This window comes from Amblyomma mixtum, chromosome 3 (genome assembly GCF_055824585.1).
Source record: "Amblyomma mixtum isolate Tamu chromosome 3, ASM5582458v1, whole genome shotgun sequence".
Taxonomy (NCBI): domain Eukaryota; kingdom Metazoa; phylum Arthropoda; class Arachnida; order Ixodida; family Ixodidae; genus Amblyomma; species Amblyomma mixtum.
This window is the reverse complement of record NC_143014.1, coordinates 196,201,466-196,223,730: the sequence shown is the minus strand read 5'-3', so window position 1 is coordinate 196,223,730 and position 22,265 is coordinate 196,201,466. Positions and strand designations below refer to the sequence as shown.

The 22,265-nt window shown below is 47.5% G+C and overlaps 1 pseudogene across 1 annotated transcript in view; it reads left to right on the top strand.

The window, feature by feature from the left end:
* Positions 1-326: 326 nt before the first annotated feature.
* Positions 327-22,265, top strand: part of LOC149353191 (uncharacterized) — a 55,599-nt pseudogene continuing 33,660 nt past the window's right edge. The window contains exons 1-22 of the transcript XR_016290929.1: positions 327-375; positions 842-976; positions 2,448-2,492; positions 3,095-3,157; positions 3,512-3,592; positions 3,903-3,980; positions 4,115-4,177; positions 4,535-4,612; positions 5,118-5,228; positions 5,382-5,435; positions 6,105-6,167; positions 6,433-6,531; positions 6,669-6,722; positions 7,516-7,612; positions 7,698-7,820; positions 12,759-12,935; positions 14,570-14,779; positions 16,121-16,218; positions 17,524-17,733; positions 18,205-18,373; positions 18,989-19,093; positions 21,745-21,947. The product of XR_016290929.1 is annotated as an uncharacterized LOC149353191 (transcript). The remainder of the gene's footprint in view (positions 376-841; positions 977-2,447; positions 2,493-3,094; positions 3,158-3,511; positions 3,593-3,902; positions 3,981-4,114; positions 4,178-4,534; positions 4,613-5,117; positions 5,229-5,381; positions 5,436-6,104; positions 6,168-6,432; positions 6,532-6,668; positions 6,723-7,515; positions 7,613-7,697; positions 7,821-12,758; positions 12,936-14,569; positions 14,780-16,120; positions 16,219-17,523; positions 17,734-18,204; positions 18,374-18,988; positions 19,094-21,744; positions 21,948-22,265) is intronic.

Sequence of the window (22,265 nt, the reverse complement as noted above, 5' to 3'; positions counted from 1 at the left end):
ATGCGGCTCGAAAAAAAATTTGGTCTCGTGATATTTACAAGATATATTCAACCCACTGACGTTGGCTTTGATATACCTCTGGTCCTGTTACACTGTCCCCGCAAGTACTTCGACAGTATTGAGTGGAATGCGAAAATCTCGAGCTTGTATTGACACTTATTTCTGAGTCGAAAAATAAGAAAAACAAGGAAAACTATATCCGCAAGCGCGAAAAGCATTAACTTTTCGCCTCGTTCGACTTACGCAAAAAAAAAAAAAAATCTTGTATGTCACTCAAACATTCGCTTGATAACTTTTTTTTCTCTCCTCATTTTGCAGGCGTGCAAAGGATGTTCCATCCCGCCATGTTTGTGCAAAGGTGAAAAAGGAGCTGGGGTGAGTGAAAACGCATTTTCACACCATACCACTGCAAAGCACCTCTTGAAAACATTCAATAGACACTTAATAAACCTTGTGATGATAATTATAGCACCCGTATATTTGCACGTAACGTGTGCGCACATGCGTAGCACAAGCGCAATTCCTTAAATCAGTTGAGTAGCACAAGCACAATCTTCATTCTTTAAATGAGTTCGAAGAGTAAGACAGGATTGTGAAATTTCTTTTTTGTTTATTTTCAGAAGCTTTGCTGGCACTGTTTATTTTTTTTTAATTTTAAGCCCGAGGGATAATTCTCGAAAAACAATTCGTTTTGAACAGGTTGGAGCGTCCATACTTTTCCTCATTTTCGCTGGAAGTGTTTGGCCCTTACTAGTTTGAAGTGTGCAGCACACTCTAAACGTAACCACGGTAGCGCGTTATCGCAGCCGTATTTTGCAAGCGCCTTTTACGCGTTGCGCAGGGCCACCCGGGCCTTCCGGGCTTGCCGGGCACCGCGGGTCCTCCAGGACCGCTGGGCCCCTTGGGACCTCCTGGCCGCAGGGGCGAACGTGGCTTGACGGGTGACACCGGCGCCGTTGGACCCAAAGGAATCCGGGTGCGTATGCAATGACGTACGCGCTTGCATGCGTACCTGCCGGCCGCCTTCTAGGGGCTGGGCGTGGAGAACGCCAGAACTTTGAAAATAAGAGAGGCTGCGCTTCTCTCCACTGGTATTTGGTATTTTGATATTCGTCTAAATCATCGGGAGCCTCAAAATTAGAGGCCTGAAAGAGAAAGTTTATGTCGCCCACCAAAACATTCGCTAAACAAAGTCGTGAATTTAAGTGGTGCGCGCCGGAGGTGGCAGTACCACGTCATGGACATTATTAGCCATACTAACCTCATGGAGAGGAGGTGGTTGCTTGAAGGAAAGAGGGATCGTTACCTTGAGCGTCACTAATGACGGATAGCGGCCGAGCTATACTGCACTCTTAACGTAAACGGCAGACAATGAGTGCGCCAAAGTGTTCTGCGCCGTACGGACGTGACCTGATAAACGTCGCAACACAGCCTGCAATTTTCCCCTTGCACGTACATCGACTAGTTTTTTTTTGCACATGCATGTATCTTTTGTTTTAGCAATAACTTTCTAAACAGCATTGGGGCGAAGAAAAAGCGCTTGCGTTTCCGACACAGGTGTGCGTTGAAAGCGTGATGCGGACGCCCTTACACGCCACCCCCACCTTTGCCTCCATTTTTGCTAGCACGTGATGAATAGCGAGCGGAAAGGCGAAGTGGCAGGAGTACAGCTGTTGTGAGAACGAAGCAGTGCCCCGTCACCCAAGAGCAGCAGGTGGTTACCGCCCATGCTGTGGGCTTCATCTCATAAACACCCTGCTTGCAGTGAAGGCACCTTTCCTCACTTGATCCATTTCGCGTCGTCGTGCGTTTCTTACACGCAGAAAAATAGGCGGAGTTTGCGTGCGAGAACATGGCAACTTACTGCGTACCGTTAACGCATCTGTAAAAACAGAGAAAGGGAAAAACGTAAACAATGAAACAAAGCTTTGGTAGCGCCTTACTCAGCATCATTCTTGCACTGTCTACAAAATTTCTACAAAATGTGCTTTAGTTTTGTCGTCTTTACGTTGTGTATGACATCACTAGGTAGCATACGCGAACATGCGACTTGTAGAAAAGAAGAGGGTGGGGCAACCGCCTCCATTTGATCATTTGTTTCTGGAAGGGTCCTGCCACGCGTAAAGATGAATATTGAAGCGAATAACGAAGGGAAACACCGACAGAAGACTTAGACAAAGAATCAAGGGCTCTTGCCGAGCGACCACTAGCAGGTGAAAGACCACAACTGTTATAAAATAAGGCCCGTGCGGACAACGTTCGAACTTCCACTGGAACGTTAATGTTACAACGCAGCTTCATAATCCGTTCGCATAAGCACATGCGCGTTGTGTGTTAATTTCAGACCCCACAAAGTCAGCGTGGGCGGCATAGCCTATCCAAACCTTTTTCGCCACGGAGTGCTGCTGGCGACCCTCCAACAGTTTTTTTTTTTTTTTCGTCTATAGGGTGATGAAGGAGCAACTGGATTTCCTGGCGGGCAAGGAGCACCGGTAAGTAGTGCGGGAAAGCGATTTTGCTCACATTTTGTACACTTCTGACTGGCTACGCGCAGGATTAATTTCAGCAGGCGTTAGAGTATGTATGTTCCACGAACAGGTCATAATACAAAGTGAGACGGTTAGGCTATTTGCCTGCTCCGCAGGGTTCGGATGAATGATTTTCTCGCGCAAAGAAAATGCAATGTCCTGAACCGCGTATTGGCCATACGTATACAAGGTGTTTACGTAATGACTAGTTGACATTTTAATCACGAAAATGTTTGGCGATCGTTAAAATCATACTCAGCTGTTTCTCATCTACGGAGCTTCTATTATTCATGAGGCAAACGTTACGCCGGCACCAGTCAGCAGTTACTAAGAGAAAGATAAAGATATTCACTGGAAAGCAAAAAGCTTACGTGGTATCTTTACAGAACATCCTATCAATACGATTCTAACAGCTATGCGCCCACTGAACTATACCACGCTAGTTCTAGTTGCCACCCTTCCTGCGACAAGAAAAAAAATGGTTTCCAAGTGTTATTATCCTTCGTAACCTTCGCGACCCTCACGGGAGTTACACCGAGGTTGCTTTGCCTTTCTTACTCAAACAGGGAAAACCAGGTCTCGATGGCCGGCCAGGAGAGCCGGGAATACCAGGCTGCAATGGAAGCAAGGTACTGTTTTTTTTTTAATTCAAAGCACGAGCCTTAAAAAGCTCCGTGACATTATGAAGGAACGGAAGGAGGACTTGAACAACAATCTTGAACGTCCGAGAGCATGAAACGAGTTGTAACTTCGGTTCCGTACGTTAAAAGAAAATGATTTTTACTGTCGTTTCGGCTTATACACCAGCCTTCACAAGTTTTTTTCTTTTATTGATGAAGGTTATTGAAGGTCTTTTGGTATGACCCAACCGAACAGACCAAAGGAACTTAAGCCGTTTGCCACAGCTTCTATAGTTGCCCTTCTCTGTGTTTGGCGGCACAGAGGACAGGCACGTGAAATCGTTTTCTCTCTTCTTGCCACAGGGTGCACTCGGCCCGGAAGGTCCTCCCGGTGTCCGCGGTCGAGTAGGACCCCGTGGGCCACGCGGAGACTACGGACCTAAGGTACGCTCATGTCCAGCTGCACGGGCCTCCTCCGTTTGCCGGCGTCTGGAAGCGTTAGTGTTGCAGGATCACAGAAAGTGGCGCACATTGCAAGCTATGCAAGGAAGTGTCATTCTTCGTGAATGGCAATCAGACCTGAGATTTTTGGTTTAAAATAGGCGCCAACATAAAATGCTGAAGTTTCTTTATGGCATGACAACCGTTTCAGGACATGGTTTACTGGTACGAAGCGAGGTGGTTGTCACAGTAATCGAAGTCACGCGTGTGCACCCTATGGCGTCCGAAAGAATGTATGACCCTCCCTTTCTAGGGTCTGCCTGGAGACGGTGGAATAAACTCACTGGGAGTTCGCGGAGAGCCAGGAGAGGACGGGCGGCCGGGTTCCCCGGTAAGATCAAGCTGACGCACAAGCCAGCTAAAATATTTCGTCAGTAGTAATCTTTCAAAAAGGAAAGAAATCGATATATCTGGTACGGATTGGCCACGCAACTGCTTCCGCCTAAACTCTTCTATTTGTCACAGGGCGCACCAGGGTTCCCCGGCTTTCATGGAGTAAAAGGCTCTAGGGGAGACGCTGGACCACAGGTGAGTTATTTCGCACTCTTTTGTGTCTAGAAGCTGAACGTTAAATGCAATGCAGTGTGTGCAGACAACTGTTATAAAACAGGAACGGTGAAAGCTGGCCCGCCCTTTGCGTTAAGCAAGGTGTTCGTGTTTTAAAGACGGCTTTCACGTTGCAAAATATGCGGCCTCCTCTCTGTAGAGAGATCCGTGACAAAGACCTATAATTTGCTTACATGCTGCGGAAGCATCTTCGTTCTCTTGAATTCACCTGCACTGTACGCCACTGCTCACTTTCACAGTGGCAAAATTTAGTCGAAACTGCTGTTTATACGGTGTAGCGGATGATAAAGACGGCGAGATTTTCTTGTCTGTCCCCAGGGAAGGCCGGGCCCGCAAGGATACCCCGGTCCTAAAGGTGTTCAAGGCGACGGAGTGCAAGGTGACAAAGGACCCAAGGTGAGTCTGCCTACAGGAAGAACGTTACTTAAGCGGAACCGGGAGAGGATTTTAAGAGCTGGTCACGCTAAGAGGACTTGTTTTTTGTAGGAACTGGGAGAGGATTTTAAGAGCTGGTCACGCTAAGAGGACTTGTTTTTTGTATTGAAAAACTAAAGAGAGAGATATTATTTTTGCCTGACAGCATGCTACTTCGTTGCGGAGCGCTGGTGAAACTCCACGCTAAAAACTGTTAAAAAAAAAAAAAGACGAGCAGATAAGCAGTGTTTTCGATCATGCTCTCTTTTCCTATAATTATTTGTCGCAATGGCACGCACAGTATCCCGGAACGGGGCTTCAAGACAGCGTCTACCAGCACTGTATGACTCTTGCTGGAAGTGTCGTGCCCTCGCTCATCAGCTGCGCATGATATTGTTTCTCCCTTTCATTTTTTTTATATAGAAGAACTTTGCTAGATCCACAGCAGCCACGTTACTGATCTTTGAAACACTGGCGCTTCCTGTAGGGAGAACCGGGTCCTGCGGGAGATCCAGGTCCGCATGGCGACTCGCACTACGTCGAAGGGAGGCCACCCTTCGAACATATGCCTGGTAAAAGAGGACCAATGGGTGAAAAGGTGAGTGCAGCGAACGTTCTTGGTCAAGTCTTTCGTGCATTCAAGGCTCCTGTTAGTGTTCTAAATGCTTATTGTGTTCAGTGCGCCCCTTACTCTTTCCGCGGAAGCTGCTTTTCAAAGCTAACAAAGTGTTATTGGTTTACTCCCTCACAGGGCGACGTTGGGAGCGTAGGTGAACGGGGATCGCGTGGAGTCGACGGAGAAATCGTAAGTTGAGCGCTCGCGCTGGCGCCCTTTTTTGTCGTTTTAAGTTGTTTTTTTTTTTCAAGATTTGGCGTGAATGAATAATTACGCGATTAATACAAATCTATTCCACCTTAGGGGATTCTCCTAAAAACATTGAACTAAGTTACCGTGTTTGTGAATTTGCCACCGCAGTTGTAATTCATAATAGTGGGTTGATCATTTCCCCAGTTCTTAACAGACGTGCGTGAATTGCACTGCGGTAGTGTAGTTAAAGAATACTACGTATTTTTCTTTTTTTTTTCGGTTATTGCTGAGAGCCAGTAAATAGTTAGAAAAAAAAAACAAGCGCAAAACAGTAATGTACAATGACATGGGACTTCTAGGTTGCGAGTAAAAATAATGGACGGTCATGGGCTTCCCACTCTAACATGGCAACACTGCACAGAAATTATTCCATGAGGCTGCGCTCATAGTTTCCCGGTACATTTTGCAGCCAGCGTTGTCACTGTGGCTCTAAACAAGAATACTCTCATATGAGAGTAAATAGAGAGTAAGCTGTCCTCTAGTGCACTCCTTTTCATAAAAGAGAGTGCTCTAGAGGACATTTGACTTCATTTTTACTCCGTTCTGTTTTAGAGTGCAAGACCAGCTTTATGGCGTATGTGTAACGCACGCGCGCGCATTTTGCAGGGCCTGCCTGGTGACGACGGCTTCAAAGGAGAGAAAGGAGATCAAGGAGAAGAGGGCCCACGGGTTAGTACTGACATCTCTCTTTATCGCCATTCCTGTCCACTCCTTTCCAGCTCCCGTACACAGAGACATCCCCCAAACCCGCCGTTCCAGGTGTAATTTTTGCGACTTTTGTCGACTTGATATCGTTGTGAGATATAACTTGTGCTGTTCTGCGTTCAAGAAAAAAAAAATTAACAATGCTTATAATTCACCTCCTCCTCGCTAGCGCTTCTCGTCAGCGCGATTCGGGGTCTGAAGCGCCGCTTCCGTCTTCTTCCGCACGCAGGGCAAGAGGGGAAAGGTTGGGCTCGAGGGTCCATCTGGAGAGAAAGGCCAGAAAGGAGAACCAGGATTTACGGGCCAAGACGGTTTCCCCGGTGACACGGTTAGTGAAACGACTCTCTCTCTGATACGTAAATTTCTTATTTCCATCGAAGTGAGAAAACAAGTTAACCTTCAAACTAATTAGAATGCGCAGAAGGCGCCAACTGTTCCTGAGCGGTGCTTCGCTGTCTTTAACAGGGAGAATCCGGAGAACCAGGAAGAATTGGAAACCAGGGCCAGCAGGGACCACCGGTGAGTGTGAAAAATCGCCGTGCCTCTCGAGTGTTCGTGTTCAACAGCACGGAATGCAAGACATCGGGGACGGGATGTATTAGCTATCACTTGCTTGAATACCACTAGGCTTCATTCACATCGCAGGAGATTACGACACGCCGGGCGAAGGTAGTATGCCCGATGACGTCAGTAATAACTTGACTGTGGGCATCACTGCAGCTCTTATACTTCTGCAAGCGCGTCTCTTTCTTTTCTGTTAGAGCATATAGGGCGTGCTCGTCGCTATCTCAAACGCTCTCTCGCAAAATCAGAGCATTCTTTGCGGTCAATTACCCTGCCATCTATGGCTTGGAAAACCAACCATCGTTGATATTTGGTCGGTCTGAGATTTCACGCTAAAACACCGACGAGTCGGCGTGTCATTGTTGTGCAATGTTTCTAACGCAGAACATTTGTGTCAGTCGTGCACCATACTGTAAGCACAGCACGCTGCTGCGAAATATGTCCTGTTTACAACAAAGAAAGGCCGAAAAAACCTAAGTACGGTGCGTGTGCTATCAACGCCTCAACCATGGAGCGATTCTCACTGAGATGTTGTCATTCATTCTCCGTGAACGAGCGGGATTGCTCTTGTTTTTACGAGTACATCGAAGCAGACCGAGCCACGGTCCCAGTCTAAAAATGTAATCGCGTTCAGATATCAAAACAAGTCTCCAACTACGAAACAAGAATCCAGAATTCAATATGCAAGCTACACAGTACGTTTAGGACTGCAGGGTGCACTGCTGCAATGCGAAATATTTTTTATCAGGGCCCGCCGGGACCAACCATTGAAACTGGAGAGGCGATACCTGGTCCCAGAGGTCCTCAGGGTGTGCCCGGTGATAGAGGATTTCCTGGGCGCGACGGTAAGTGCCTCGTTCAAGGCAGCTCTGCATGGTTTTATCAAAGCTGCGTCTCACGCCTGCGCAATGAACTGCCGACTTCGTGCAGGCGAAAAGGGTGCCGTCGGTCCCATGGGCTACCGAGGGCAGCAAGGTGGGCCAGGCGTCCCAGGGGAACAAGGAGCGACAGGACCTCGTGGTCTTGCCATCAAGGGCGAGCCAGGAGAAGATGGTCAGTGCGTCGCTGCTGATTTCATGAATTGCACAGCGTCTTCCTTATCCTCGATAGCGTTTTAACGTTATACCCGGGTGTCGGCGGTGTCGAGAAAAGCAGGTCGCCCACCTGTCACTTGTGACGTCACCACAACTTGCCCCCCAGATTGTGAACAAACTGCCCATCGTAGCAAGTGGCAGTTAAATGAATGATTGGTCGCAAGAGGTTGCTCGGGAAGAGCAATCTGCACGGTCTCACAGACCCCACTGGTGTTTGAAACAGCCATCTTCCAGGGCAGTGGCGCCATCGCTTAACCGCTGCACCACTGCTCCAGGAGTGGTATGAGGACTCCCTCTCGATATCTGAATGTAAAATAGAGAATTACCAATTCCGCACAGACAGTCGTGCAGGCAGAATCTAGGCTAAAGAGAAAGAGTTCTTGCGCGGGATGAAGTTGAGATGTGAAACTACCGAAAATTTTGAATGCTGAAAAAAAAAACAGGGAAAAACTGTTTTTTTTTTTTTTTGCGGAATAATTAGAAATATTGGAGAGATACTCAAAACAAGAATAAGCAGATAGTTTAAATTCGGGTTCCCCTAAAGTTTGACACCGAAAAGACTTTTTCACGGATTCCTGCTCACATATATGCAATACTACTTGGTGCTTTGGCTTCTTAAAGACTGCCATTTGTAGGCGTGTGTTAACGATGGTGCATTCTTTAGCTGCGCTCAGAGCCATGGTGCAGTAAGGAAGGCGAATGCAGAGCTACACTGAAAGGTGCGAAAAGTGGCTACCGGAAGGTCGTCTCTTCAGCCTCGACATGACGGTGTTTCAAGGGTCCCGTCTGGTTACAGTCTCTCCAGTAGCGAATCTGGTGAAGTTGACAAATCCTGAAATATGTTGTCGTAAGCTGATTTCCCTAAGGAAAAGCTAGGAAGCTGACAGAGAAGCCGACCAGTGTGCTTCGTAGATATGTTTGTTGAGCAGATCGCACCAGTGTGCCCGAAAGTTCCCGGTGAGGCACTGACGCAATTATACACCTGCGGGACAGCTTTATTGGTAAAATCCGATACTGGCTTGAAGCCTTCGAGATGCAGTCAATTGCTTATGCTAAGCGGTTGACTCTCAGTGGTCGAGAATGAAAAGGTGATGTGGCATTAGAAAAAATCTTTAAAAAAAAACAAATTTTGCTCTTTAGGAAGCAAAATATCTTGATAGAGATAAGTGGTAATGAGGAAAGAGAAGCTAATTAAAAAATACACTTTTACAATTTCTCCCATATGCAGCCGTATTCTCATTAGAACAGAACAGAACAGTCAACATTTGTCGTTTAGGCCAATTCCTTGCTAATAGACAGGTAAGCATGATGTAATCATGAAGAAGAAGGCAGAACACCGACCAAATTAAAAATGAACACTTTAAACGACGTTTCGGCTCCCACACGGGAGCCTTGTTCACAAAATGGTACAGACGTGAAAGGCTGGCTATTTATGCTTGAGAATGTGTCCTAGGCAGCGGGCGTATGCACTAGGAAGTGCCCCGTCAGTCTGATTAAGAGTGTGTTCGGTTGTTTGAATGATTAAGGATTCCAGATATAGGCGGCTTCTGAGATTCTTTTCTGTTTTTAAAATGCGCGCATTGCTCCAATCTATGTCATGCTGCCTGCTTTTTTTTTTTTTTTGCTGTTTTTAAAAACAGAAAAGAATCTCAGAAGCCGCCTATATCTGGAATCCTTAATCATTCAAACAACCGAACACACTCTTAATCGGACTGACGGGGCACTTCCTAGTGCATACGCCCGCTGCCTAGGGCACATTTTCAAGCATAAATAGCCAGCCTTTCACGTCTGTACCTTTTTGTGAACAAGGCTCCCGTGTGGGAGCCGAAACGTCGTTTAAATTGTTCATTTTTAATTTGGTCGGTGTTCTGCCTTCTTCTTCATGTACACCCCCGACCAGACGGGTTTCCTTCCAACCCTCGACTTCATGATGTAATCACTCAACCCAAAATTTTTTTTGTAGCTGAAAATAATGCTATATGAAGCGCACTTTTTCAGACTGTATTATTTTTCTTGTTCTTTTTTTTTTTTTGACGGAGACGTCCACCGCGATTTCAAATGGCTCCAATGCGGACTGAGGTCAAGGTGTCTTTTAGCAGGCTCTCTGAAACAGAAAAGAAAGGGTCTTTGGAAAAAAAAAAAAAAAGAAAGGTCGCGGTTATCCCCTATTTAGATAAGATTTCTCACAATCTCAAGAAGGTGGGCTCACGTGCCAATGTGAATGTAGTTTTTTCTGCCCCCCATAAGCTGTCTAAGCTTTGTCACTTGGTGAACTGTGGCAACACAAGCAAGGGGGGCTGCGCCAAGAAGCACGTGTACCGATAATGCAGTGTATAGCTTCCGCTTTCCTGTGGCAAGCACTACACGGGCCAAACAGGCAGATGTCTCAATGACCGATTACGAGAACACATGAACAAAGTAGAAAACAATGTTTCCGGTCATCTTGGCCTTAATTGGAGAGAATGCACAGAAGAAAGAAAGAAAAAGAAATAACCATATTTTCCCCATTTTCAACCAGTGCGGAATCTTGACCGATAGCCGCATTAAGATTACTAGAGAAATCATAGAAGCCTATTAAATTCAAAAACACCAAAACCAATGCGTAAGCACCGCATCAATTGCTCTGTGTGAAAAAGAAATACGTTTTCTGAACCACCGATAAGGAAATGCTCCAGCTAGCCATGGACCACAGCTGCCTCATGCAGAGTTCCAGTTATGCCTTTTATGTCATTTTATGTGTGTGTTTTCTTCCTTTTTTGAGACTGTCCGCCACTGTATTTAAACAGAGGCAGAGCCTCAATAAACGCTAGTTGTAAGTTCAGCGTTGTGTCTGCGTCTGTTCTCGTCCTCGTCGTATGCGCTGCACCGATAGAAATAATAACCATTAACGCGCTATCGCTTCATGCCCTTAAAGGGGCCCAGAAACACAATCTTAGTTGACTGTTTTGCCTGTTGATCGCATACAGTGAGTTATAATGGTGCTATTAGCGTCGGTAATACCGCGTATATTCCGTTTTTTAATATTTTAATGTCCTCCCAAAAACAAATTCATGGCTCTTATGGTGTCGCCACACAGTGGCGGGTTTTAGCAGCGGATATGACATCACCTGGCGCGAGCTTGATGATTGTACAAACAGTAAATATACTGCAAATTGTGTGAATAAATACAGACATTTTGTCACCTGTCGGAGTTTTATATTAGATCAACAAAAATGACTTGTTCGTCTTAGATAAAAGCCCTGCAAGGCAAGTAAAATAAAAATACATCACCGGAGGCTCTGGCATGGAAACGACACCGCCAGTCTCAGCAAGAACGAGTTACAGAGAGCAGGCAACCATGGAGTGCAAACTTCGGCGACGTGCTCTGGCAGGCTGCTTTGATTGGTTGCGCCAGGTGCCGTCATTGGGAGAGCGAAATAGGAGTGGGAAGCCCCGCCAAAATCGAGTTGAGGGCAGCGTTTTGTTTGCTTGTATTTTGAAATTTCTTCAATGAATAACTCCCGTTCCTGTGCATCGATTCCTGTAATTCTTTTTAAGTCAGCATCTGTGTGACATAAAGAATCCACCCGAAGTATAGCCGGTATCCCCCCAGGCAGTGTTTCACAGCCCCTTTAAGGCGCTGCTTAAGTGCCCCCCCCCCCCCCCCCCCCAAGTTGTACTGATGCCGTTAATGCATTCAAAGTCTGGTATAGGTGTGTCTTTGTATCTTTCAGTGCTGGCGCACGGTTTTTGAATGGCTGCAGCGGGAAATCCTGCTTATATCGATATTTTATAACTAGGAGAGTTCGTATGAAAGACTGACAGGCTTGTAAAGACCGTTCGTGAGGCTGACAGAATAGCCTTACTGAAATAAAATTTCATTTGGTTATTGCGATTGGGTCTACCACAGCAAGTACCACGTGATACAACATGGATACCAAAACAACTCATGATTATGTGAAACGCAGCAGGTACAGATTAACAAGGAATGGCGGACAACTAGGGCTAAACTAATGAATGTGCAGTTTATTCTGACACGCTCTGCAGCTGATAAACCATTTTCGCAGAAGCGTGTTAAAATAAACTGCATTTTTTAGTTCAGTGCTTTGTTCTGCCTCTTATTCTAGTCATTCTGTCCGCGTCGTCTAGTCCTGTATTTATAGTTTGAGCCAAGAATTATTCCGGCGGAACATAAGGGTGTTGCTGGAGCCATGTTACAGTACTTGCGTCCTTTCCGCGAATTTGTACGATGCTGTTTCCAACGCAGAATTCAGTGTTCGTTGAAAAAAAATTGCATGAAGTAAATCCACGATGCTGTTGATCACTACATAACAACACAATGAAAAGCTGAGATCTTTTCCCCAGATTCATCCGCTTTAAGTGCAACGTATTCTGAGGAACCGTGCCGTTCTTTCACGTTTGTTTCTGCGCGAGTATTTTTCCGGTAACTCTGACAACTTTTTCGGTTCGTGTGCAGACTTAATAGTATTCTTTGCAAGAAGTAAGAGAATTGACCCGTCGATGGGCGTTGCAGGGGTTTTAACGAAGTTCAACCATATTTAAGTGAGTGGCATGGGGTGAAAAAGCTTCCATCATATCGTGATCAGCCCAATTCCCTAACACAATACTGTCAGACGCGTTCGGGTTACAAAACGACTGAAAAAAAGAAAATCCCGCGACATCCTCTTTCACTTGTTTTCATAAGCTGTTTGTGCAAGGACAGTTAGGAATGGCGTTATGCATTGCTTCATAGCAAGAAAGCGTCTCCACGTGAGGTCGCGCGTATAAAAATGAAGACTGTGTTTGTATGTAGTGTCGAACGTTGGAAGCCGTAAATGTGCGCGGAGAACCCATGTCTGCATGTCTGGCTTTCACTGTGGCATTAAATGTCTGCCTGCTATCGCACACACCCACACAGGTCATCCGGGACTGCCAGGCTTGCGGGGAACCACGGGCGAGCAAGGTCCCCAAGGCCCGCCGGGAGAGCAAGGACAACCGGGTCTAACGGTAATTGGACCGCCGGGAGAAGACGGACGTCCCGGAAGAGATGGACGGCCCGGCATTCCCGGCATACGAGGAGACCCCGGACCCACAGGCAAGAACTAATGCTGCCCCCATCAGTGGTTATTTCTCCTGATCTGCGCATTTTGTAAGAAAAAAGAAAGCAAAACGAGGGAAAAGGCAAGCTCCTAAACGAGGATGATGTTAACATAAGAAGTGTTCAGGAAGCAAGCAGTTCAAGTCATCAGTGCTGTCGGAAATTGGCTCTTCCTCCCAACAAGGCGTGCTTTCTGGACCCGTTCTGAACAGTAAATAAAATTCCTAACAAGTTTATTTCGTTTGCGTGCACCAAAAACGATTTGTGTCCGGATTCAGTCTTCTGCTGATTGGCAAGAGGTCAACATTGCCTTTGGAAACCCGGTCGGCTAACATCACTTCATAGCTATCAGCCGTGCTGTCGAAGGTGGTTATCCCAGTAAAAAAAAACATTGGAACCAATTGGACATTCCAAATGGAACCAAGTGCACATTCCCATTTGTTCCAATTGGATTTCCCGATTGGAACCAATTGGTTCCAGTGGTGTTTTTGGACACCCGACCAATTGGACCCAACTGGACTAGCCAATTGGACCCATTAGGCCAGGCAGTTATTTCGCCCAGAAAATATTCACAAAATATGTTATGTTCATTGTGAGAGGTAGCTAAATGTTTGTGAATAATATGCTCTAGAATCTTGGACAAATATTTCTACAACTGAACATATTATAATATGCAAAAGGAAAACTTTATGAGGACTGCAGGGAGATGTTGTGCCTAGTGCCAATCAACATTGTTCTACGGAATTGAGATTAACATGTTTTTATGGAAATCAAAGTCAACAGGCACAAATATATCACACGCAAGCAACATTCAGGCACTAGTAACATATATTAGCTCAATATGTACATCCAGAGAACATACTTCTGCTCCAACTTATATACCCCATTTGTGAGGCTCTCATGCTGGGGCCAGTGGCGCTTGCCCACTGAGCGCAGTTATTTAATTTAATTTCAGCTGCAGTGGTGGTGCAGATGATGAGCACAATTTAGTAGGTTAAGCTGCTGATAGCTCTTATTATAGGAACCATATTGGTTCTACCTTGTTTGTCAAAAATGCAAACATTCATTGGAAAAATTGGGTGCAGTTGGGCGGTCCAATTGGATGCAATTGGGTAAGACCAACTGGGCCCACCAATTGGAAACCCAAATGGTCCAATCGGATAGTCCAATTGGACCATCCAATTGGAACACCATTCCAATTGGAACCAGTTGGAAACTCAACTAGTCCAATTGGAACCAATTGGAACCAGTTGGAAATCCAATTGGTTCCAATGGTTTTTTTTGACTGGGATTGCCAACGCAAACGTATGAATCGGGAAAATAGCCATTGCAAAATACAAGCCCAAGTTGCATGACGTTAACTAGAGCGTAAATGGGAAAGAGATAAACCGGCCGTAGATCCGTCTTAAACACCTTGCTCCTTAAGACAGGACCAGGCACAGACAGCAGAGACGAAGACTTCCGTCTGATTTGTGAATATCTTGCCCCAAATAACGGCGCGAATAAGCGGAATAACGAACTAACCGACGCCATTCTTTGCTTTGTCTCCGCGCTTAGATCGTGGAAAAAAGCAAACCAGTGGCCCTCTATCAAGCGAGGAGGTCATGAGGGGTGGCACATGCTTCTTTCAGGTGACAAAGGCACTCCCGGAGTCGGCGTGCCAAGACAAGGGCCCGACGGTCCTCCGGGCCTGCGCGGCCCCCAGGGTGACCCAGGTCTTCCGGGCCGGCCTGGCAGACCAGGCGAGGACGGTTTTAAAGGACCCAGGGGTGACGATTGCGGCTACTGCCCGCCAGGGATACCTGGCGCGCGCGGAGAGCCAGGCGACGATGGCCGACAAGGTACGCACATTTTTGCCGCTATTCGTGGAGTACGACGCCAAATGTCATGTAAATCGACCTGGTACTGTACACGCAGCAATTTTCCAAAACGGAGGTTGGGCTTGCTTCGCTCTAGAAACCTTGCTACACTTTTTTTTTCTATGTCTTTAGCCTGATATGTTTGCTGGCTGTCGCCTTTTACGCTCGTTTCTTTGTTCTCATTTCGTTTTCTTTCCACCTAGCGGAACAGATTAACACTGCCTCACTGCCTTACTAGCGATTTCTTTGTATAGTGTGTGGTTAGTGGTTGAATGCGCGAGCGCTGTGTGCTTTCACATAATCACATGCCTTAAATAGTTTCGCTGTACTGAAGTGCTTCTACTTTCCGCTGACGCAACCGCCTCATAGCCAGAAATTATGGACAAGTGCATTTTTTTAACGCGAAGTTGTTTATGAGCGCAATTTTTTTTCGCATAGCGTAGCATTGCACCATAATATATCCGCAGATTCCTCCTAGGGAAGTTTGTATTTTTCTGCTATCTGTTGTCCAAAACGCACCCCATTTGGTTTCCATGACAGTCTTAACTACTTGGTGCAGGTGCAGAATAACTTTAAAAAGAATATTTTGCTACACATCGGTAGATTACAACGTTCCCACCAATATGTTCATAACGGCATCTTACCAGTAGTCCACAGGTGCCTCACAGTTACTGTAAAAAAAAAAAAGCATCCCATTGGTTTTCTTTAACTACTCGGTGCGAGCGCAGGGCAAATTTTAGAAGCGAGATTTGGTACGCATAGAAAGGTTGGACCATTCTCATGAATATGTTCATAGCAGAATTGTACAGTATTCTACAGTTGCCTCACAACTAAAAGTGACGTCCAAGAAAGCTGGACTTGATCGCGGTAGAAGCTCCGACTCATGCACTTCCTCGCGTGTTGTTTTAGCCATTTGAGTGTAAAGGTGATTACTAAACCGCGAACTACGAGTGCCACGCAGCAATCACCGCAGCAATTCATCTCTCTTCAATAAAAATAGACTCGCGCAGGTCTATATTTATAAAAGAGAATAGGCTCCACATTCTTCGATGCGGTCAACTGTCTTTTTGCAGACGACGTTGAGGCTCGAGTGACATCTTGTATCAATTAGACGCAGAGGTCGGGGCTTGTTATTCTCCGGTCGCAACTGAGTACCACGCTCGTTGCGAGTGCGGAATCCACCCCACTTGCAGCTCAGTGCTTTGTTCATACGTGGCCGTGGACAGTATTCTATCACAGCAGGAGCGACGAATGGAGGCGTGTGACAATGTACTTTTTTGCTGCATTATGAAAGTCTTCTGCTGCCTTGTCTCTTTTCCGTAGGCCCTGACGGCTCGATGGGATTCCCCGGCAGTGTGGGTCCGCAGGGAGTGAAGGGAGACAGAGGCTATCCTGGCCCTGTCGGCATTCAGGGACTGCCGGTAAGGACAAACAGCGGAACTCAGTGTTCAGAACAGAGAGGCGGTGATGTTTTGATGCCACAGCACATAAGGTTGTCGCATTTTGCCACTGTGCGTTTCTGTAGTCGTATCTGATTGCTGAATCGTTTCCGCTGCAGTAGACAAGCTGTACAACGGGATTCCGTTTACCCTGGCGTGTTCCATTACATACAGGGTGTCCAAAATTAGACTTGTGATTTTTTAGAACAAACGACAAGCAGCCCACGAAACCCGATTTTGCACTTAAGTTATGAAGTTAAGCGGGCAAAAAGTGACGCGAAAATTAACCTTGTCCATCTCCTAATTAAGAAAAATCATTTAATAAACCTTTTGCTTTAGCTTGTATGCTTTATTGAAAACTTAGCAGTCGTATTCCTAGACTACTCTATTTGGCAGGATTCGCGTAGCACGCCGTTGTTCCGATATATTCGCCTTTAAAATACACCTCAGTCCGCGTATAATTACACTGGCAAGGCTGTGACAATCGGAGCCGAACTCCTCCTCTCTAATGTGACGCAGCTGCATCTGGCGTCTCTTGGATTACGCCAGCTGAAAGTGAAAGGGGAACAGCTATCAGCTTCACCTGCTGCCCTACTCCGTTAGGAAACGAAACGCCATACGCAACAGCTACGTCACACCGGGAGCAGTTTCGCGCCAATCGCCGCCATCTTGCGTTCGAAATGACGAGGATCGAGCAGAAAACTTGGAGGGCAAGCTAGAATTATCCCACACGGAATACTCTAGAAATACGACTACCTCTATGCTTCCAATAAAATCACATTGGAGGCAACGAGCGTATATGCAGTTAACGCTGTGGCAGGTCGCTTGAGCGCGAGAATGACCAACAAAAGTGGCAGAATAAAACGCATTTCCACACGGCACCAGGTATATGGCCTGATGCGACTAATTGCTCCTTTTGTGTTCTTGTTCGTTCGATCTTCACTGCGCCTCACGCCCGCCAAGTCGGTGGCATCCAGCGACGAATCACGAAGATGCCACGTTCTAATAGATTCGTTTCAACACTCGACGCATCGGTCTGCTGCCTCTTTTCTTGTTGGTGGTAAGTCACGCTTGCAGGAGGGGTTTTAAAGCCTGCCGTTTTATTGGACGTTTGTGAAGACATACAAAAGCGCTGCGAGAGAAGCTGTCGCTGCACTCTTGCATACTTCTTTCTGGGACAGCGAAGAACAACGCTCGTCAAGGCGCTGAGGCTTCTCCGGGGGCAGCTTGCTGAGAAAGCTCTTCAAGTCGTCGATGGTTTTTTTTTTTTTTTTTTTTTTCTCGCAGGCTCGAGACGGCGAGCAGGGTATCGACGGCCAGAAGGGCGAGAAAGGTTTCCCGGGCGACTACATCTTCCCACCGGGTCCGCTACCGCCGGGCTCCATTAAGGGCGAGAGGGGTGAGCGTGGAGACTACGGACCAAGGGGCCTGTCCGGCCGAGAGGGCAACCGCGGACCAGACGGCCTACCCGGCCTCGTGGGCGTCAAGGGAGAAACGGCAAGTGCTACGCTCATGACCGCATGTCTTGCACGGCAGCTGTCCGCTGCGTCTAAAAGGCCGCGCCACTTGCTGCAGTCACACGCAAACATCGAAGCGTCGGAATACCCTCTGTACTCCCTTGCATGCATGTAAGGTGCAGCAAAAGGGAAAATGTTTTTGTTTTGCAGATTGTGCGATGTTCCTTCGTATGCCTTCGATGATAATCCCTGTCGCTGTGGCGCGCTGTCGGACAAAGCTCTTGGGCTGCGCATTTCAATACGTTTCTTACTCTCACTTTGCATTACAGTGCACGAGCAAGCGATGCATACTGTTTGGCTGGTCGGTTAGCCGTACTTTTCTACCAGCTAGGAAAGAGGCGTAAAGGTGCTTTTAACTTGGCACCAGGCACACGCAGCAAGCTGCGGCCGACGAGCGAGTGTGCTTCAGGTAAAAATCCCTGCATGAGTCGACACTTGACGCCGTCCGCAGGGGGACCTCGGAGATCCAGGCTTCCCGGGCGCTGATGGTGTGGAAGGCTTTCCGGGCCTGACTGGCCGAAAAGGAGAAGCCGGAGACTACTACGTCGGCGAGAAGGGCGACGATGGAGAGCAAGGCGATACCGGGGAATCAGGCTCAACCGGACCACCTGGCGACATGGGTTAGTGGCACACCCTGTATGGTTGCTCAGTCGACGAGGTTCTCACCGAGTGAGCCACGGTGCCCCCCTATTGCAGTCACCCACGCGGGCGTCCGGTGCAAGTGGGCCTACCTTCTGAGCCACCCGCCTCTTCACTGTTGTGTAGTGTGGAGCGTAGTTTGACAATGCCAGCGCATATCTCGATCGCCGTTAACCCACTCAGGAACAGGCAGGCAACGACGCGGTTGGCGCCGCTGAAGCTCGCCATTTCGACTGGCGTTCACGGTTGCCGAAAAGGAGGTACCTCATAACCGCACCGTATTTTGCGGGCAGTATAAGGAAAAGTAGCTCCTCAGTAGTATAAAAAAAGAGGTCATTTGTTCAACCATGGCTTCCTCAAATTTAGGCAATTTAGGCGAGGGACGCTCATCCGACACCTCGTAACTAAATCTTATGCTACTGCAGTACGTCGGCCTGCCTGTTTGCGATACTGCACTTAAAGCCGTGCAACAGCTTGTGCAGGACCGAGCACAGGAAGATGAATGTGCCCCGTCACCATAACCGTATATGCTGTTTTATTTTTCTTCGTCTCATGCTGAAAACGGAACAATTATAGAGACGGTATATTGCTTTCAGGTGACCCCGGACTTCCGATGAACGTTCCGGCAAACATCACGCTCTATACCGGAGAACGAGGTGCACCCGGTGAGCCAGGCCTGCCCGGCAGAGAGGGACCAAAAGGCAAGTGGCCTTCTTTGCCTCATTCGCCACTGTATATCGTCGCGCACACTTTTGCTCGGTTGCACTTAGCATGCGAATGTCTTGCTCACCGAGCGGACCGTTAGCTGTCGAGCAGCCAACGGGTGTCTTTCGAGCATGTGCCCTGCGATGTACTGGTTCTCACGAGAAAACATGCATATGCCACAGAGAGAAAGCTTACAGCTATCAGCCACCAAAGTATGCATGGAAGATGTACTCAACTGGTCACTTCCGTTTGCCTATATTTGTGCTTCATTTCATTCCCCGAGTGGTGACGCACGTACGCTGCCCAAAGCGCCGTGGAGAAAATGGAAGAAAAAGCTAACAAGAAAAATGGAGGACGCTTAAGCTTCGCCTTTAAGAATGGAACGCGACAGCATGTGGCAGATAGTGGGGGTGTAAATGAACGCATTTTTTATTTCGTCAATTGTTTCATTTGATCAATTACAAACTCTAATTGTTCTTAATTACCATCATCAAGCATTGGCTTTTCATTCTGACCATTTTGACACCTTTTAACCCCCTTATTTCATTTTTCATTTCTTTAATTAATAAATTAGTCAGTTAATTACGATTATTCTTGTTTATGATGTGTGGTGCCTATCACACACCAATGAATCATCAATCACTACAACCGCAAATTGCCATGATACGATTTTTATTACGCAACTCCCGATTATTTCCGACACGCGGCGTTGACTGCTACTACGCCGACGGCTTTTTGACCGAACGAGCTGTATAAGCTGCCACGTGAAACTATTTCTTTGTAAGTGATTATACCGAGACATAATCGTCACTTCGCGCATTTTTCAGCTCACGGTTTTAGTTTCGACATTTTAAGAGCGTGCAGCAAGGTGCATTGTCAAGCACGAGGCGAAGAGCGTTACGTCATGCCGCCCTTGTCAGCCAGCCAGCCGGCTGTGGTAATTCGAAGCGCTACATCACACAGCTGCGCGACGCGAAGCCTGGTTCTGATGAGTGTAAAATTCACCGGCGACGAATACCACTCTGCGGATGAAGATGCTTCGTATTCATACTCACACACAAAAAGAGGGTGGGGGTGCCGCGCCTACGGCGTCAAGCGACTACGAGTGACCCAATGTAGCGGACGTGTTGGTAAGCCAGTCGGGGCCAGAAACGTACAACGGCAATATCAGAAAGAATAACTTCACACCGGACGTTAAAGACGCGGTTTCACGTGCAGAGTTGAGACAGAAACGCAATTATTCCGACTTTATCGATGTACAGGGTCCTTCAAAATATGTGCGAACACGGCGAAGCGTGCCCGCGCTCCGCGGAGCGTCAGCGCATCCGGCGCGGTCGCGCATCGAAACAATGTGGCGCATGCGCACAGCAGACTGGAGGCGGTGCTTCGTGTCGTCTGCTACAGCAAAGCAAGCACGGCGCGCTTCCGTGCTGTAGCAGACGACACGAAGCACCGCCTCCAGTCTGCTGTGCGCATGCGCCACATTGTTTCGATGCGCGACCGCGCCGGATGCGCTGACGCTCCGCGGAGCGCGGGCACGCTTCGCCATGTTCGCACATATTTTGAAGGACCCTGTACCATTAGATCGTTCCTCGTCGAGTGTTGTGCAACGAGATTTGCAAGTTATTACCCTAGGCTTCACCATATCAGCCGGTACGCAACGCGAACAAACTGCAGCTTCATGCGAATCAATATTTGAAGCGCATCCTGTGCGCAAACGCGTACGCTAACGCTGCACTACAGTGAACTAAGCACTGCGCGGAACTAAGCGAATGCGAACGCACAGAACTCGATGCTTCATTATATTTATTATTGCACTAATCAAAGCATTGCGATTTTCCACGCTAATAGTATATATAATAAGTCTGGACATGAATAACAATCTTCACATCCTTGCAGTGTTATTTATTATTTCAACTTAGCAGTCTTGCTATGCGCCACTTATAAGGAATTTTCCGTGCTCTTGCATAGCAACCAACAATAAAAGATGTCAATGAGAAATCGGCTTTATTGTGATGTTATACGCGTCATGCCGACGATTCTCAACACGGCTGCTCTGGAAACTCAACTTCGGCTGCACCGAAAAAGTGTAATCACCTTTCAAAAGCGTGAGAGTTGGACGTGATAGGTGCGCCTCATGAATCTCTCAGAAACGTATGCGAAGGCGCGTCTCGACCAACGATGCTGTTGTGACAGCCTTGAGCATAGCATTACTAAGGTCCCCATGGGAAAGCGGAGAGTCAGTGTGTCGGCCACACGCATGTAGCGATTTGAATCGGGTGGCAGCAGCGGGGTTGTTGTGACGTCACACTAGAACTGTAAGAAAAAAAAAACATGCTTCGCGCTTTGTGTTTCAAATAAGCTTGTCGTATTTATAAGTTTTAGCAGTTCACTTCTCGTTTCCATCAGGAAGTGCTGCTTCGGAATGCGTCAGTATCCCTGTAACACGTTGAAGAATCCAGAGCTCGGTTGCTCACATAAGAAAATACTTTCACAAATTAGATAAAATACTGATAAGGTGAAGGCGCCTGCAGCCTTGCACTTTCCCTGTGGTGTATTGTTCGGTGCCACTCAATGTTGCCAACAAGCGCGCATTATAAAAGCAGCTATGTTCAATGCCGTGACGGTAGAATCTCACTGCTTGCAGGAGAGAAAGGGACGGCCGGCTACGACGGCCTGCCTGGGCGCCAGGGCGAGAAGGGTGACCACGGCACACCGGGCTACTCTCAACAAGGCCAGGGAGGTCTTAAAGGCTACCCGGGTCTCGGCGGAGACCAAGGACTCCCCGGCCGCAGGGGTGCGCCCGGACCGAGCGGAGAGCGAGGCTACGATGGGCGTCCCGGACCCAAGGTGCGCATGCTAGTTCAGTGCTCAGCTGAGATCGGATTCAAGCGCTGAGCTTCACGACTGCTTCTCATTTCGTTCGTCTCACCTGTCTCACTTCTGTGAGAACATGCACCGCGCATGTCCTTCGGCATGCCACATATTTCCGTTTTGCTGGGGGGTTACACATCTCCCTACCCTGCATCTCCTAAGAAAGTCAGCATCTCCTGTCTCCGTTTCACTACCAGCCCATGTTTTTGTGGAACACCACCCACTCCTCCTCGTGACTGCGCAGACCTTTCGCTAAAAACTGCATCCTCCATTACATAAATACCGAATAAATTC